The 19,200-nt window shown below is 43.3% G+C and overlaps 1 long non-coding RNA gene across 1 annotated transcript in view; it reads right to left on the bottom strand.

Moving 5' to 3' along the window:
- Positions 1 to 836: 836 nt before the first annotated feature.
- Positions 837 to 19,200, bottom strand: part of LOC144508973 (uncharacterized) — a 37,846-nt gene continuing 19,482 nt past the window's right edge. The window contains exons 2-3 of the long non-coding RNA XR_013500372.1: positions 10,026 to 10,236; positions 837 to 2,444 (exon numbers count right to left, since the gene is read on the bottom strand). This is a non-coding gene — a long non-coding RNA (uncharacterized LOC144508973). The remainder of the gene's footprint in view (positions 2,445 to 10,025; positions 10,237 to 19,200) is intronic.

Below are 19,200 nucleotides of genomic sequence, written 5' to 3' on the forward strand. Positions count from 1 at the left end.
CTGGAGGGATTTTAAAACAAGGCTGAGAATTTTAAAATGAGGCAGTGCTTAACTGGGTGCCAAAACAGGTCAGCGAGCACAGAGGTGATGGGTGAGATGGGACGGATGCTCGCAAAAGATGACCCCATGGAGGATAGAATTTGGGAGGTCAGCCAGAAGAGCCTGGGAATAGTTAAGCCCGGAGGTTACAAAGGCATGAGGGGTTCGACATTGGAGTATAGAGTACAAAAGAGTATAGAGGTATAGAGTATAAAAGCTGGAGTCTGATGCAGCTGTATAGAACGCTGGTTAGGCCACATTTGGAGTACTGCGTCCAGTTCTGGTCGCCGCACTACCAGAAGGACGTGGAGGCGTTAGAGAGAGTGCAGAGAAGGTTTACCAGGATGTTGCCTGGTATGGAGGGTCTTAGCTATGAGGAGAGATTGGGTAAACTGGGGTTGTTCTCCATGGAAAGACGGAGAATGAGGGGAGATCTAATAGAGGTGTACAAGATTATGAAGGGTATAGATAGGGTGAACAGTGGGAAGCTTTTTCCCAGGTCGGAGGTGACGATCACGAGGGGTCACGGGCTCAAGGTGAGAGGGGCGAAGTATAACTCAGATATCAGAGGGACGTTTTTTTACACAGAGGGTGGTGGGGGCCTGGAATGCGCTGCCAAGTAGGGTGGTGGAGGCAGGCACGCTGACATCGTTTAAGACTTACCTGGATAGTCACATGAGCAGCCTGGGAATGGAGGGATACAAACGATTGGTCTAGTTGGACCAAGGAGCAGCACAGGCTTGGAGGGCCGAAGGGCCTGTTTCCTGTGCTGTACTGTTCTTTGTTCTTTGTTCTTTGGATGCAGGGACAGAGAGGGACTATGTTCAGAGGTGTAAATAGATGGTCTTAGTGATGGCACAAATATGTGATTGGAAGCTCATTTCAGAATCAAGTAGGACACCCAGGTTCTGAATAGTCTGGTTACATCTCTGACATTTGTCAGGGGAAAGGGATGGAGTTATGGCTAGAGAATTGAGTCTGTGTTGGGAACTAAAGAAATTGGCTTCAGTCTTCCCAATATTTAGTTGAAGGAAATTTCTACAGCACTGGATGTCGGACAAGTAGTCCGACAATTTAGAGGCAGTGGAGGGGTCAAGAGATGTGATGATGAGGGAGAGCTGGGCGTCACCAGTTTACATGTGGAAATTGACACTGTTTCTTAATGATGACCCACCAGAGGGCAGCATATAGATGAGAAATAAACGGTGGCCACAGTAAATCGGGATGCAGGAGTGGAAAGTGCATCGGGGAGACGATGGCCTATTGGTATTATTAGTAGACTATTAATCCAGAAACTCAACTAATATTCTGGGGACCCGGGTTTGAATCCCGCCACAGCAGATGGTGGAACTTGAATTCAATATAGAAAATCTAGAATTAAGGATCTACTGATCACCATGAAACCATTGTCAATTGTCAGAAATACCCATCTGGTTCACTGATGTCTTTTATAGAAGGAAATCTGCCCTCTTTACCTGGTCTGGCCAATATGTGACTTCAGGGCCACCGCAATGTGATTGACTCTCAACTGCCCTCTGAAATGAGCCGAGTGAGACACTCAGTTCAAGGGCAATTAGGAATGGGCATTAAATCTTGACTCCCATGTCCCACAAATGAATTTTAAAAAAGCCTTTGGAAGTGATTCTCTGGCTGGGAATCAATAGATAAGAATGGAACCAAGAACAGCAGTTCCACCCAACTGAATGATGGAGGAGGATAGTGGTAGAGGAGATGATGTGGTTAACAGTACCAAAGACTGAAGATAGGTTTAAGAAGGCTGAGGTGGGATAGTTTATCACGGTTACAATCACCTAGGATGTCATTTGTGACCTCTGAGTACAGTGCTGGACCCAAAACCGAATTGAGGGATAGAAAACACGGAGCTGCAGGAAAGATAGGTTGGGATTTGGGAAGTGACAGGACTTTCAGCTCATTTAGAGAGGAAGGGGAAGTTGGGGATGTCAGTTATGTATAGAGGAGTCAAGGGTGGGTTTTTTAAGGAGAGCAGTGATGGTGACAGATTTGAAGTGAGGGGTGGTGTCGGTACCTGAGATGGAACTGCTAACAATGTCAACTAATATGGAGCCCAGTAAGCCAAGTTATGTGGCCAGCAGTTTGATCGGGGTAGGATTGAGTGAGCAGGGAATGGGTCTCAAGAATAGGGTGAGTGTGGGGAGAGCAAGGCAGAAGTTGGGAAAGGATCTAGAGAAAGACGTGAATTCAAGGCTAGGGCAGCAGGGAACTTGAAGGAAATTCTTGCCTGGTAGTCAAGGGGAAGGGGACGAACCAGCAAACACAGTTGAATGGATAGTATCCTCCCTGGTGACAAAGTCCATAAGCTCCTTGCACTTGTTGCTGGAGTAGATGGGGATGATGATTTAAGAAGATGATTTGTGATGGAGAATCTGGAGAAAAGGGCAAAAGGTAAGCAAAAATCAATACACATGTTTGTTTTATAAATTTAATGATGAAAACAAATGGAAATTTTCCACAGGAAGAATAGAATACCCATTTCTCAATATGATTAAGTTTAAGTTTATTTATTATTGTCAAAAGTAGGCTTACATAAACACTGCAATGAAGTTACTGTGAAAATCCCCACTCGCCACACTCGGGCACCTGTTCGGGTACACTGCGGGAGAATTTAGCATGACCAATGCACCTAACCAGCACATCTTTTGGACTGTGGGAGGAAACCGGAGGAAATCCACGCACACACGGGGAGAACGTGCAAATTCTGCACAGACAGTGACCCAAGTTGGGAATCGAACCCGGCTCCCTGGCGTTGTGAGGCAGCAGTGCTAACCACTGTGTCACCGTGCCGCCCAATATCTGTTGCAGGTTTGACACCAGATAAAGCCAGCAATATTTAGTATTGTTATCTTGTTAAACAAAACCATTGCACACAGTGTTCCCACATCCTAAACCGTGTTCCTCTGTTGAATTTTTTTTTCAGAGGGCCTTCTTTCACCAATTTGACAAATTCTGACCCAAAATTAATTGTTGCAAAAAGATGGTGGCCTTTTCGCAAATGGGTCAAGGCTCCAGATTGGCCAGGGTGTCTAACCCAGCAGGAAAATATTCAAGGAAGTGATCTGAAGAAAGTGATTGTCGGAGGGAGAGTGAGAACAAAAACCTAGAGTGAGAGAGTGAGAGAGATCAAGAAAGGGACAAGAGAGACAGAGATAAAGAGGAGACAGAAAGTGAACGAGAAATAGTGCCAGAGATAGAGAATGAGAGAGAGTGGGTGTGACAGATAGAGGCTGGAATTTTCTGGCTGCTCTCGCCAGTGGGATCTTCTGGTCCCATCGATGGTGAACCCCTGCCATGAGTTTACTGGTGGCGGGGGGTATATAGAATGGGAAACCTCCATTGATAGCGGCGGAATCAGAAGAGTGGGATGGTCAGAGAGCTGAATAGTCAGAGAGAGCGAGACTGTGAAAGAGCGAGAGAGTGTAGAAGAGTGAGAGAGTGTGAGAGAGATGGAGTAAGAGACAGAGAGCGTGAGAGCAAATGAGAGACAGAGCAAGAGAGCAAGAAAGAGAGAGAGAGCGAAAGCCTGAGAAAGAGAGCAAAAGGGAGAAAGCAGGAGCATGAAAGAAGGTGAGCAAGATTGAGTGAGAGAGAGAGATTAAAGAGAGTGAGATGGAGCAAGGGAGAATACTGAGAGAGCGAGTGTGGGACAGAAGAGTAAGTACACACAAGAGAGAGGGAGAATAGCCAAGAGATTGCTGAATGCAGGCAGCGTCAACCTGCAGAACACCAAGAAGCCTTTGCTGACAAGAAAAGCCCACAGTATTTGGTATTCCCAGGCAGTCTCCCGAGCAAACACTAACCAGGCCTGACACTGCTTAGCTTCTGAGATCAGACAGATTGGAAATATTTTTAGGGTTATTTCAGTGAGAAGTAGCCTGCTTTGATTTTCTTTATTTAAAGACTTCCAGCTTTTTTTGATAACCTATTTACTTTGTTTTTCCCTCACTGTATTTTAACCCTTTCAATTTTGTCTGGTTTCAGAAGAATGTGCAGTAAATAGATGGAAAGAGAGAGAGAGAGAGATAGATAGAGAGAGAGAAAGGGGGACCAACGCGGGGCCTCAATATTAAAGAGTATTTAACATTTCAAAAAGATAGGAAGCTAGGAAAAGTTGGTGGGGTAGCTCACTTAATGAAGGGTGTCATTAATACAGTAATGAGAGATGACCTTATCTTAAAAGAGCAAAATATACGGTGGCACAGTGGTTAGCACTGCTGTATCACAGCACCAGGGACCCGAGTTCAATTCCAGCCATGGGTGACTGTCTGTGCGGAGTCTGCACGTTCTCCCTGAGTCTGTGTGGGTTTTCTCTGGGTGCTCCAGTTTCCTCCCACAGTCCAAAGGTGTGCAGGTTAGGTTGATTGGCGATGCTACATTGCCCCTTAGAGTCAGGGGATTAGCAGGGTAAATACGTGGGGTTATGGGGATAGGATTGTTGTCGGTGCAGGTTCAATGGGCCAAATTGTCTCCTTCTGCACTGTCGGGATTCTATGTAGAATTCGTTTGGGTAGAATAGCAAATGTAACAGGTCACTTGTGGGAATAGTTTATCAACTCGCTAACAGTAATTACATGGTGGGGCAGGCATAATGAAATAAATAAATGAGGCATGTTAGAAAGATGCGGCAATAATCATGGGTGACTTTAATCTACATACTGATAGGCTGAATCAGATTGGCAAAGGGAGCCTGAGAATAAATTGACAGAACATATTCAGGAGAATTTCTTACAGCAGTACATTCTAGAGCCAACTAGGGAGCAGGTTATTCTAGATCTGGTAGTGAACAGTGAGACAGGATTAATCAATAATCTCATGGTGAAGGAGCCTTTCGGTGACTGTAATAATTCTTGTACAATCGCCACAGTGACAACATGCAAAGCATGATAGAATTCCATGTTCAGTTTGAAGGGAAGAAATGTGAGTCTAAGATTAGTGTTTTAAACCTGAATAAAGGTCAATATAAGGGTACAAAGGCAGAGCTCGCTAAAGTGATTGGGAAACGTGTTTTATAAGTTGGACAGTACAGATGCAATCTTTAAGGAGAAATTTAATAACTCGCAGTGAAGATTTATGCCAGTGAGTAAGAAAAGCTCGAGGAGAAAGAGCCATCATCCATGGCTGAATAAGGAAATTAAGGATATTATCAAATTGATAGAAACACAGTACAAATCTACAGAGATTAGTTAGTTAACGTTGGTTAGAAAATTCTAAGAATCAGCAAAGAATTACTTAAAAAAGGAGGGAGAAAATGGAATATGGAGCAAAAGCTAGCTAGTAATATATAAACAGATGGTAAGAGTTTCTACAAGTGTTTCAATAGGAAAAGAAAAACTAAAGCTGGTGTTGGTCCTCTAGGGAGTGAATCAGGGAGATTGATAATAGAAAACATGGAAATGGCAGAGTCAGGTATCTTGCGCCTGTCTTCACTGTATAAGACTTAGACAACTTCCCAAAGATCCTTAAAAATCAAGAGTTGAATGGGAGAGAGGAACTTACAATTACTCGGGAAAAAGGGGCTGGGATAATTATTAACTCTGACAACTCCCCAGGACAAGATAGTCTGCATCCTAGAGTCTTAAAAGAAATGATGTGGAAATGCCGGTGTTGGACTAGGGTAAGCACAGTAAGAAGCCTCACAACAGCAGGGTAAAGTCCAACAGGTTTATTTGAAATCACGAGTTTTCGGAATGCTGCTCATTCATTTGACTCACCTGATGAAGGAGCAGTGCTCCGAAAGCTTGTGATTCCAAATAAACCTGTTGGACTTTAACCTGGTTTTGTGGGACTTCTTACTCTTAAAAGAAATGGCTGCAGAGATCGTAGATGAATTGGTTATAATCTTGCAAAATTTCTCAGATTCCGAACAGGTCCCAGTGGATTGGAAAATGCCTAATGTAACATCCTTATTCAAGAAAGGAAGGAGACAGAAAGCAAGAAACTAAGACCAGTTAGACCAAATACACAAGTTGGACACCTGTCATAAGGAAATTGCTGGAATCCGTTATTAAAGAGATTTTAGCAGGATACTTGGAAAATCAAAATGTGATCAACCAGAATCAACATGGCTTTGTGAAAGTGGAATTGAGTTCAACCAATTTATTAGAGTTTTTGAGGAAGTAACAAGCAAGGTGGATAAAGGGGAACCTATAGATGTGGTGCACTTGGAATTTCAAAAGGCATTTGATAAGGTGCTACCTCAATGGTTATTGCACAAGATAAGAAAATATGGTATCGAGGGTAACATATGAGCACGGATAAAGGATTGGTTAGCTAATAGGAAGCAAAGAGTAGAGACAAATGGGTCTATTTTAGGTTAGCAAGCTGTAAGTAGTGGAATGCCATAGGGATCAGTGCTGGGACCTCAACTGTTTATAATCTACATAAATAACTTGGATAAAGGATATGGTAGCTATGTTTGCTGATGACACCAAAATAGGTTAGAAAGTGAAGAAGACTGAGAGTCTCCAAAGGAATATAGACAAGTTAGATGAGTGAGCAAAAATTTGGCAGAGGAAGTGTAATGTGGGAAAATGTGAACTTGTTCACTTTTACAAGAAGAACAGAAAAACAGTATAAATGGAGAGTGATTGCAGAACTTTGTGGTACAGAGAGATTTGGGTGAATCACAATAAGTACAGCAAGTGATTAGGAAGGCAAATGGAATGTTGGTGTTTATTGCAAGGGGAATAAAATATAAAATTAGAGAAGTTTTACTGTAACTGTGCAGGATCATTTGAGACCACAGTGAGATTCTCCCAAACAAAATATAACTGCTGTATTCAAGTACAAACTGGGGTAAATCAGCCATGATCTTATGACTGGTGGAGCAGATTTGATGGGCCGAATTGCTTACATCCGCTCCAAACTCCTGTGTCCCTAAAGACTGGAAGCAAGAGATGGAGAGAGACAGACAAACAGAGGAAAGGAGAAAGGTAGAGTGTGAAAGAGAGAGACAGATGTAAAGAGAGAGACAGACAGACAGGGAAAATACTGGAGCAAGTAGCAAAGTAACTCGGTGATTAATCAATGTGAATGCACAGAGCTGAGAGCAGCCTCTGCTGGCAGCAAAAACCAACTGCACCTCGTATTTCCAAATATTAGGCAGGTTGGCCTCTGCTCAGCTTCAAGATCAGATGAGGTTGAGGATTTAAAATAATATTGGATTGATTTAACGCTAAAGACAATTACAACAATTGTACAACAAATACAAAATAATCATTCATAGAGTCATAGAGAGGTTTACAGCATGGAAACAGGCCCTTCGGCCCAATTTGTCCATGCCGCCTTTTTTTGAAAACCCGAAGCTAGTCCCAATTGCCCGCATTTGGCCCATATCCCTTTATACCCATCTTACCCTGTAACTGTCTAAATGCTTTTTAAAAGACAAAATTGTACCCGCCTCTACTACTGCCTCTGGCAGCTTGTTCCAGACACTCACCACTCTGTGTGAAAAAACTGCCCCTCTGGACACTTTTGTATCTCTCCCCTCTCACCTTAAACCTATGCCCTCTAGTTTTAGGCTCCCCTACATTTGGGAAAAGATATTGACTATCTAGTTGATCTGTGCCCCTCATTATTTTATAGACCTCTATAAGATCACCCCTCAGCCTTCTACGCTCCAGAGAAAAAAGTCTCAGTCTATCCAGCCTCTCCTTATAACTCAAACAATCAAGTTCTGGTCGCATCCTAGTAAATCTTTTCTGCACTCTTTCTAGTTTAATAATATCCTTTCTATAATAGGGTGACCAGAACTGCATACAGTATTCCAAGTGTGGCCTTACCAATGCCTTATATAACTTCAACAAGATGTCCCAACTCCTGTATTCAATGTTCTGACCAATGAAGTGGAGATGCCGGCGTTGGACTGGGGTAAACACAGTAAGAAGTTTAACAACACCAGGTTAAAGTCCAACAGGTTTATTTGGTAGCAAAAGCCATACAAGCTTTCGGAGCTCCAAGCCCCTTCTTCAGGTCAGTATCCGCATTCCAACCATTATTCATGTAAATTGAGTCTGTGTCTTTATATGCCCTGTTTGTGAACAGAATTCCCACTCACCTGAAGAAGGGGCTTGGAGCTCCGAAAGCTTGTGTGGCTTTTGCTACCAAATAAACCTGTTGGACTTTAACCTGGTGTTGTTAAACTTCTTACTGTGCTGACCAATGAAACCAAGCATGCTGAATGCCTTCTTCACCATTCTGTCCACCTGTGACTCCACTTTCAAGGAGCTATATTTAGTTTCTAGCTACAGGTTTTAAAGTTTTAATTAGATTTTACAGTATTGTTAATGTCCTGTTATAATTTAGTCTTTCATCTATTAGCTTCAGAAATTAAAGCTTAATTTGTCACCCATCATATATAATAATCTAAAATAAATAAAATACTGCGACGCTCGAAACTGAACCAAGAACAGGGGACGCTGGAAAAACTCAACAGGTCTGGCAGCATCTATCAGGAGAGAAACAGAGTTAATGTTTCAAGTCCATAGACTCTTCGTCAGAACCGAAAGGAAGGAGAATGTAGAAACTGTAAAAAAAAGTAGCAACTTTAATCACAAAAGACAGATGGCCTGGTGTGAGAGGGGGTGAGAGTGTTCTGCATTGAGGCAATACATGTATGGAATATTAAAAAGAAGAAAGGGGGCGGTTAAGATAGAGGAGAAAGGTCAAAATCTAAAGTTGCCAAACTCAACGCTGAGTACTGAGGGCTGCGACATGCCCAGCCGGAAGGTGAGGTGCTGCTCCTCCAGCTTACACTGGGCTTCCTTCACTGGAACATTACAGCAGACCAAGGACGGACATACGGGCATGAGAGCAAGGGGCTGAGTTAAAGTGGCACGCAACAGAAATTGGGGTAATGCTTGCAGACTGAGCGAAGGTGTTCCGCAAAGATGCCACCCAGAATGCGTTTAGTCTCCCCATTGTAGAGGAGACCTCCCTTGGGAGCAGCGAATGCAATAACCCAAATTGAAGGAAGTGAAATACTGCTTAACCTGAAAAGAGTATTTGGGGCCTTGAACGGTGAAGAGGTAAAGGAGCAAATATAATAATAATAATCGATTGAACTTCAAAGTTTGGCCAAAAATGCCATCCTTAAATTAATCAGAAGCAATATAGTGCGGAAACTTGGAATTAAAACTGGAAGTGCTGTAAATACTTAGCAGGTCTAGCAGCATGTGTGGAGAGAAAAACAGAATTAACATTTCAAATCATTAACCTGAAGATCAGTTCAACTGAAAAGTCATTGACCTAAATCATTCACCCTCTCTCCACAAATGCCACTCAGCCAGCTGAGTATTTCAGGCATGTTCTGTTTCTTTCCTTATATTTTTTTCTAATAGTGAATCCACAGAAACCCAGCCTGACCACATTATCAAACAACTTTCTCTTCAGCTAAAGGCACACAATGCTGTCACTCATTCTTGTTGTTATCTCATTGTTTCCTTTCATCGAATTCCTACAGTGCAGAAGGAGACCACTCAGCCCATCGAGTCTGCACCAACCACAATCCCACCCAGGTCCTACTCCCGCAACCCCACACATCCATCCCGCCAATCCCCTGACACTAGGGTCAATTTAGCATGGCCAATTAACCTAACCCACACATCCTTGGGCTGTGGGAGGAAACCGGAGCACCCGAAGGAAACCCACACAGACACGGGGAGAATGTGCAAACTCCACACAGACAGTGACCCGAGGCCAGGATTGAACCCGGGTCCCTGGCGCTGTGAGGCATCAGTGCTAACCATTGTGCCACTGTGCCACCAAATTCCTGTGCTTATGAATTTGAGGCCAACATTAACTGGGTTAAAGCAAGCTGGTTAACCTCAATTTAGCCCCAGCACAGTGGCACAGTGGCTAGCATAGCTGCCTCACAGGAATTTTAATGAATGAGCTCAAAATTTTAAGCCCATTTAAATTATAAAACAGCCATTAAAACAAAGCAGTCTCACTTTGGTGCCTAGGCTGAGTCCAGTGTAGACAGAAGAGTGGACAACATCCAATTGAAGCGCCGTGGAATTGAAGATAAAATTGTTAATCCCTTTGTTTTCTCATATGCCGTCCATAGCCAGCTCCCAGTTCTGTTGTGAACTAAGAATTTAAAATGATTATTTTCTGGCTCTTTTTGCAGGGAATGTTTGCTCATCACTTTCCTTTGGTGACCTGGATAAGAACAGAAATTACATCATGGGAAATTGCAGTGTCAAACCTCTGCCTTGCTGCTCTGGCACATCTCAATGGAATTACCAACACAATCAATGGGTTGGCACACACTGTAAACTAGGCCCAGAGATCAATGAAATCTGAACAAAATCAAATGAAATCATACTCAAGTGTAATTTTAAATATAAGTGAGTTGTATTGGCAGCCACTTTTCACGGGAGCATCCTTGATCTTTTATGATTGAAAAGTTTATTTGCCTGAAACAGTCTCTCTGCATAATCATAGAATCCCTACAGTGCAGAAGGAGGCCACTTGGGCCCATCAAGTCTGCACCGACCACAATCCCACCCAGGCCCTATTCCCGTAACTCCACATATTTACTCTGCAAATCTTCCGACACTAGGGTCAATTTAGCATGGCCAATCAACCTAACCCACACATCTTTGGACTGCGGGAGGAAACCAGAGCACCCGGAGGAAACCCATGCAGATACGGGGAGAATGTGCAAACTCCACACAGACAGTGACCCAAGGCCAGAATTGAACCTGGGTACCTGGCGTTGTGAGGCAGCAGTGCTAACCACTGTGCCACTGTGCTGCCCCAATAACTGGCCATGCCCGAGGTCAGAATGGCAAGTTCCTGTCAATTGTACCCATTCAGGGGTGTTCTTTACATTGCGCCCAGAATCCTGGGCACACAGGATTCATGTGACCACAGCTACCCATGTTAATCACCCGAACTTGCAGTGACCAGACTAGGGTCTGTTTCTCCTGCAGCTCCTGCAATCACTTCAGCTCACTTTAAATTTTTACATTCAGTCAGTTGACCTGTCCTCTGTATCGAAAGCCTGAACCAAGATTTGTTTTCCCTGAAAAATACACTTTATTAATTAAATTTATAGAATTACATTACAAAACATTTTGACTTGAAAATTACAGAAAGTGCAATAAATTCATCTTGCCTCCATGCAACATTGAGGTGCCTCAATATTTCAATTGTTTTAATATTTACAATATACATTCCTTGTCATGCATACAACCAAGGGGTTCCATTCAGTTTCTAGCCCATTGGTGTCCTGTGGCTGAAAGGCCTCAGACAATAACCTATCCCCATTGTGCCTCTGTGAGGGCTGTCCCAAACTTAAATGCATCCCTCAAATGCAATGTGCCAGTCTGCAACAGTTGGTCAAAGACAACTCTTCTCACTGGAACACCAGCAGGCTTTGGGCAGACAGAGAGCATCTTTCACCAAACTGACGGTGGCCAAGACTTCTTATTCTGCCCAGCCCAGCCCAGTCCAACGCCAGCATCTCCACATCTGTGGGACAAAAGCAAACTTAGAATGAAACACTGTGCCGAGGCTTAGGGCCCCAGTGAATGGGGGGACAACATGCTGGCCAGTGGCTTTGGAGCACCAATCAGGGCCTGAGAGCTCTGAATTTGCTGATACGTAAAAACATACATGAAAAATAGAAGCAGGAGTGGGCCATGTGGCGCTTCGAGCCTGTTCCACCATTCATTATGATCATGGCTGATCATCAAATTCAATACTCTGATCCTGTCTTCCCCCCATATCCCTTGATCCCTTAGCCCCAAAAGCTGTATCTACTTTCTTCTTCAAATCACACAACGTTTTGGCCTCAACTATTTTCTCTGGTAGTGAATTCTACACATCCACCACTCTCTGGTGCAGAAATTTCTCCTCACCTCAGTCCTAAAAGGTTTACCCCTTATCCTCAAACCATGACCTCTAGTTCTGGAATCCCCCACCATTGGAACATTCTTTCTGAATCTACCCTGTCTTAATCCTGTTAGAATTTTGTAAGTTTCTATGAGATCCCCTCTCACTCTTCTAAACTCCAATGAATATAATCCTAACAACTCTAACTGGTGCGTGAGGCAAGGAGGAAGCGCCAGCGGTCTTCAAGGGGAGCTGTGAGGGACTCACCAGGTGAGCAGGGCTGAGAAAGGCTGGGTCATGATTCAAGGGCAAGGTGAGGAGGCCAAATAGCCAAGCAGTGAGCTTGCAGAACAGCGAGGTCACTGAGTGAGCAGGGCAATTTGAACCCCAGTCAGGGCTGAAGCGGGCTGGGCAACCGAGGGGGAGGCCCGGGCCATACCAAAGCCAGGCAGCTAGTGAGCCAGCGCAATAGTGAGGTCATTGAGTGAGCAAGGGCAATTTGAACCCCAGGTTCTGAGGAAGGCAAAAAAAGCCTGCTCTTTCAGAAAGTTAATTTGTTAAAATGAAGAAAGATCAATCAATATGAAGCAACATTATTAACCTGGCAGTCAAAAGGGCAGAAAATTAAAGGCAAGGGAAGAGGATGAAGCTAGACAAATTTAGAACAAAGAACAAAGAAAATTACAGCACAGGAACAGGCCCTTCGGCCCTCCAGGCCTGCACCGACCATGCTGCCCGACTGAACTAAAACCCCCTACCCTTCCGGGGACCATATCCCTTTATTCCCATCCTATTCACGTGTTTGTCCAGACGGCCCTTAAAAGTCACTATCGTATCTGCTTCCACTACCTCTCCTAGCAGTGAGTTCCAGGCACCCACCAACATCTGTGTAAAATACTTGCCTCGTACATCTCCTTTAAACCTTGCTCCTTGCACCTTAAACCTGTGCCCCCTAGTAATTGATTCTTCCACCCTGGGTAAAAGCTTCTGACTATCCACTCTGTCCATGCCCCTCATAATCTTGTAGACTTCTATCAGGTTGCCCCTCAACCTCCGTCGTTCCAGTGAGAACAAACCAAGTGTCTCCAACCTCTCCTAATTTCAACCACCCTCCCCCCAACCCCACTAGGGCCATCTGTACATTCCTACACTCTGCACCCTTATTCTGCTATTTACACATTCCGATCTCTTAATGGACGCTCTTAGCACCATTTCTAGCCTTTATCATCACCCTTTACGTTCACTTTGTCCTTTTGTCTATGCCATTCGTTTTAATGATGTGGAGATGCCGGCGTTGGACTTGGGTAAATACAGTAAGAGTTTTAACAACACCAGGTTAAAGTCCAACAGGTTTATTTGGTAGCAAATGCCATTAGCTTTCGGAGCGCTGCTCCTTCATCAGATGGAGTGGAAATCTGCTCTCAAACAGGGCACAGAGGCACAAAATCAAGTTACAGAATACTGATTAGAATGTGAATCTCTACAGCCAGCCAGGTCTTAAAGATACTGACAATGTGAGTGGAGGGAGCATTAAGCACAGGTTAAAGAGATGTGTATTGTCGCCAGACAGGACAGCCAGTGAGATTCTGCAAATCCAGGAGGCAAGCTGTGGGGGTTACTGATAATGTGACATAAATCCAAGATCCTGGTTTAGGCCGTCCTTGTGTGTGCGGAACTTGGCTATCAGTTTCTGCTCAGCAACTCTGCGCTGTCGTGTGTTGTGAAGACCGCCTTGGAGAACGCTTACCCGAAGATCAGAGGCTGAATGCCCGTGATGCCTGGAGACAATACACATCTCTTTAGCCTGTGCTTAATGCTCCCTCCACTCACATTGTCTGTATCTTTAAGACCTGGTTGGTTGTAGAGATTCACATTCTAATCAGTATTCTGTAACTTGATTTTGTGTCTCTGTATACCCTGTTTGAGAGCAGATATCCACTCCATCTGACGAAGGAGCAGCGCTCCGAAAGCTAATGGCATTTGCTACCAAATAAACCTGTTGGACGTTAACCTGGTGTTGTTAAAACTCTTACTATTCCTATTAATTACAGCCCCATCACCACCCTCACAGAATAAATCTCACCCTATTTTCTTTGTCTTTAGCTCTAACGAAGGGTCATCCAGACTTGAAACCTTGGCTCAATTCTCTCTCCACAGATGCTGTCAGACCGGCAAAGATTTTCCAGCCATTTCTGGTTTTGCTTCAAATGTAAGATGTCTTTAAGCAATGTAACAGAGCACGCAAGTAAGCAGAAAAACCCAATTATAATGAACAGGGACTATATCTGGTTCGATACCATGCTGAAAGAACTGGCTTCAGGATGATACAGGTGCTCATGAATGGCTGGGCATTTGTGTGTGTGTATGTAACTAACCCTATGGCTCCTAGTAGCAGGCAATAAACAGCCCAACTAGAGAGAGACTAAAAAAGACTGCCCCACAAAAAGACTCCAAATATTTTTTCTGCACTCGCAGAGATGGGGAAGGACATCTATGCCTTCTGGCTCCACGAGAATGGGAAAGATTTTTAAACTTGACCTTTGGTGATAGTAAATGATCAGCGGAATGGCCTCAATTTGATTCTGCTCCACACTGTCTAATTTGGTGAACAAATCCTAAAATAAGTGCTGTTCACCTATGTAAGACCTGTTTTAGGTGATTAAATCATCAGTTAATCAATTATGTGAAAAATCATCCAATTCCTTTACAGGTCTTTCATCATGGATCCTTAGGGTACAGAACAAGGGTTCCCAAAATGAACACCTTTGCAAGTATTTTACACAAATACAACAGGGGCAAAGATTTTCAATTTGTCCTCCACCATGTTTACTGGCTTTGTGATTTGAATGCTCCTTTGCAAACCCTAAATTACTTTGAATTGCAATGACTGGTGACATGTAGTCAAGCACAGTAGTCACCTTGCATACAGCAAGGTGCCACGACAACGAGGCTAGATGACCCATCGCCAGCTCTGACAAAGGGTCATCTAGACTCAAAACATTGGCTCTATTCTCTCTCCACAGATGCTGTCAGACCTGCTGAAATTCTCCAGCATTTTTTGTTTTTGTTTCAGGTTCTAGCATCCGCAGTATTTTGCTTTTATCTTAATGTGATGAATAACTAGTTAATCTGTTTTTAGTTTTTGAAGGGGCAAAGCTAAGACAATCCAATAGCATCATAGGATCTGCAATGTCTACCCGAAAGGATACACATGATCCCAGTTTAATGGCTTATCTGCTAGCCTTTGACAATGTAGCACTCCTTCAGTGTTGCGTAGGGATGTGCCAAACAATAATGCCTCATTATTTATGATTTTTTTCAGTATCTGCCTCTGGATATCACAATGAAATATATCACTGAATTAACCATAACGTGCTTGGTCTGCCTTCCTCTGCTATTTTAGCAGAAGGGTATGTTGGCTATTTTAAATACGTTAATGGCTATGCTTTGGAAACTGTGTCAAGCCCCATGGACTGTATGTTTGACGTGAAATGAATATTGTTAATTTAACTGTAATTGTAAGTGTAGTGAAGCACCTCAGAATGCCATGTACTTTACTGAAAGAAAATGATCTGCTTTGCACTTTATATAATGCCAATTTTGAACTGCTTAAAGTATCCTTTTGGGAAAGAAAATGTGGAGAGAGAAGCTTGATGCAACTGTTTGCCTATTTCATTCCACATGTGCTCTGCCCGAAGGCAGATCCTTGACTCGTTGGTTCATCCTGTTCTTTTGGTAATTTTCGTCAGTGGTGGTTTGCTATTGCCTTCCACTCTCATGGTGAGGGTGAGGAGGCAGTTTCTCAGTTATTATTATATATTATTCTGAACCACACGCTAGCCATCCAGCCAACAAAATAATGCCCCCCCACCCCGCCCCCCGCTCTCCTGTTTATTCATAGAATCATAAAGTGATAAAGTACAAAAGGAGGCCATTCAACCCCTTGAGTCTGTGCCAGTTCATTAAAAGAACTGTCCAATTAGTCCCACTCCTTTGTACTTTCTCCATGGCCTGCAATTATTTCCCCCTTCAAGTATTTACTCAATTCCCTTTTGAAAGTTATTATTGATTCTGCTTCCACTGCCCTTTCAAGCAGTGCATTCTAGATCATAACAACTTGCTGCAAAGAAAAAATTCTCCTCGTCTCATCTCTGATTCTTTTGCCAATTATCTTATATCTGTGCTCGCTGGTTACTGACACTTCTGCAACTGGAAGCTGTTTCTCCTTATTTATTCTATCAAAACCCTTCATGATTTTTAGCTGTTTGATTAATTAACCATCTTTTCTCTGAGGAGAACAACACCCATTCCTCTCAGAAAATTCAGCGCATCTAAAGCTCTGCTGCTTTGCATCAAGTCACGCATGCCCATATCCTTTCCCTCACCAGCCTACAATGTCCCTTGTTCCCCAAAAGCCTCAACTTTAAACAACTCACCATCAAGGATAATTATTATCACTCAGCAGTACATTCATGCAATCAGACTGGCCACCCATGAATTGTTTTATCACTTCATTACCTCAATTCCCCCCCCACCGCCCCCCTCACCCAATCTAAATCTGTAACCTCCACCAGTGTTACAACTGCGCATCCTCCATCAACCTCACAATTTTTAATTCCTCTAACTTTGGCCTCTTCGGCATTCTACTGCATTTCTTCTCTCCTACCCACCATGTCCTCCGCTACCTCACACCATTGCGCCATTTCCTGGTTCTCCTCCCCACTTCCCATCCCAGAACCCTTTGACCCTTTGGCACTTCCCTTCATATCACCAATAGCAATGGTCTTTTTAGCCACTTAGGATCCAAGCACTAGAGTTGCCCCCTAAATCCCTTTCCTCTCCACCTCTCTTTCCCCTTTAAGAACCCACCTTGAAACGAACACACTTTTGACCAGCTTTCCTCATACCTCTACATCTCTGCCGGCTGTGTTTCACCTCACACATCAATGAAGTGCATTTCACAAGAGCACTGTGTCCAACTAAAGTACCAGGAAAAGTGTTTGTGCCAGGATGGGGAAATAGCAGGTAGAGGGCAAGGTGGAGGCGGGGGAGTGAGGAGCAGGGTGGTGGAGGTAATGGAGTTACAAACAGTAGCTAATGCATGGTCATCTGGATAAGCAGACGAGCCCCAGAGGAGGTTCCCATTCTGTTGTCCTAATTACTACATTTTTCACTGCTGGAGTCTATAACCAAGCACATTAATAATGGGTATGACAGTAATCTGACCAGCGGGGATTGTGTTTTAGCTTTGCATGCTAATGCCCGCCTATGAATTCTGATATTGCTGCAACAGATTATTGATATCTTTTGGGTTTGTTGTTTTACCCTTTCAATGCCAAACAGTTCACCATAGGATTGGTGGATTGGCATCAGCTATATTTCATAGAATAACAGAATAACACAACACAGAATGTGGCCATTCGGCCTATCGAACCTATGTTGGATCTCTGAAAGAACAATCCAATTTGCCCCACTATCCTGCTCTTTTTGTAACACTGCAATTTATTTCCCTTTCAAGTATATATTCAATTACCATTTGAAAGTTGCAACTGAATCTGCTTCCAGCACCCTTTTCAGAAATGCAATCCTGATCATAAAAATTCAGCATGGATAAAAGTCTCCATAATCCCCCCTTTGTGTTTTGTTTTTACCTCTGGTAATTTTTTGGTTGCAAATTGTATCTACCCTCACAATTTTCTCTCAACCTTTCACTGTGTGATTATAGATTCTGCCTCCCATCATTCACCCCCTGCACCCATCCCCACCCCCTCTTTCGTTCCACAAGCTTCAGATTGTGTCTGGGACCTCACATATTTAGCTAGATGCTGACTAATCAGCCTTTTTAAAATTAATCCGTGGGATATGGGCTTTGCTGGCTAGCTAGCATTTATTGCCCACCCCTAGTTGTACTTGGAGGGCAGTTGAGCGTCAACCACATTGCTGTGGCTCTGGAGTCACATGTAGGCTAGATGACTCAAGGACACTAGTGAACCAGATGGGTTTTTCTGACAATCGACAATGGTTTCATGGTCATCAGTAGATTCTTAATTCCAGGTTTTGTTTTATTGAATTCAAATTCCACCATCTGCTGTGGCAGGATTCGAACCAAGATCCCCAGAACATTAATTGAGTTTCTGAATTAATAGTCTAGCAATAATACCACTAGGCCATTGCCTGCCCTGGCCATTAGGAAGCCGGAAAGGAGTCACAAGCTGGGCACATATGATTTGGCACCTCATTCTCACCCATTTGATATATTTACAATTTCATTAACGGGCCATTACTTGCGGAGAGGAGTTTCAGAGCCTCAGGTAAAGAAAGAGGCCCTTTGCCTCCTGAAAAAGTCATGTGACGTTATTGTGTGTGAGGCAGCTCCTCCTAAGGACAGAAGACAAGATGAAGCAAAATAACGGTAAATAAAAATTGAAGACAAACAGCCTCTGAAAATGAAAAGACAGGTGAACTTTTCATCTATAATTCTTGTGTCATTACAGTCTCTTTCAAATGCCAATTGATCTGTTGCCTATTTTCAGCACTTTCTGCTTCCATTTCCGATTTCCAGTATTTGCAGATTTTATCTGAACAATTCATTTTAATATTGGTTTCAATCAATAGTCACCAGATATAACTGCAAATTGAAATATTGTCTTAGGTGAAATTTTAAAAAAATGTTGGTGCATTGTGTGGTGACGGAGGTCTAATCCCGTTCTCCTGCTTACTCCTCCTATTCCTTAATGCTCCACCTAGTCCAATTCCACTCTATTGTTCATTCCTCATATTCCTTAGTACCGCATCCAGTCCAAACCTACTCTTTTTCTCACCCTTTATACCCTTTGATATCCCACCCAGTTGAATCTCATTCTCCCCTTCATTCTCATGCCATTTAATATCACATCCAAACTAATTTATCCAGCAATAATACTGAAGACTTCTGCTCCAGAACTTGCTGTGCTCCTTGTCAAACTGTTCCAGTACAGCTTTAACACTGGTGTCTAGGAAATGTGGAAAATTACCAGATATGTCCTTGTTACAAAAAGCAGGATTAATCCAACCTGATCAATTACTGTCTATCAGTCTACTCTCGATAATCAGCAAAGCGATGGAAGGTGGCATTGAGAGTGTTATCAAGCAACACTTACTCATCAATAATCTGCTTTGAGATGTTCCGTTTGAGTTCTGCCAGGGCCACTCAGTTCCTGACCTCATTACTGCCTCGATTCAAACATTGTCAAAAGAGCTCAACCCAAGAAGTGAGGTGAGAGTGATTGCTCTTAAGTCAGTATT

Source organism: Mustelus asterias, chromosome 21 (assembly GCF_964213995.1).
Source record: "Mustelus asterias chromosome 21, sMusAst1.hap1.1, whole genome shotgun sequence".
In the NCBI taxonomy this organism is placed as follows: domain Eukaryota; kingdom Metazoa; phylum Chordata; class Chondrichthyes; order Carcharhiniformes; family Triakidae; genus Mustelus; species Mustelus asterias.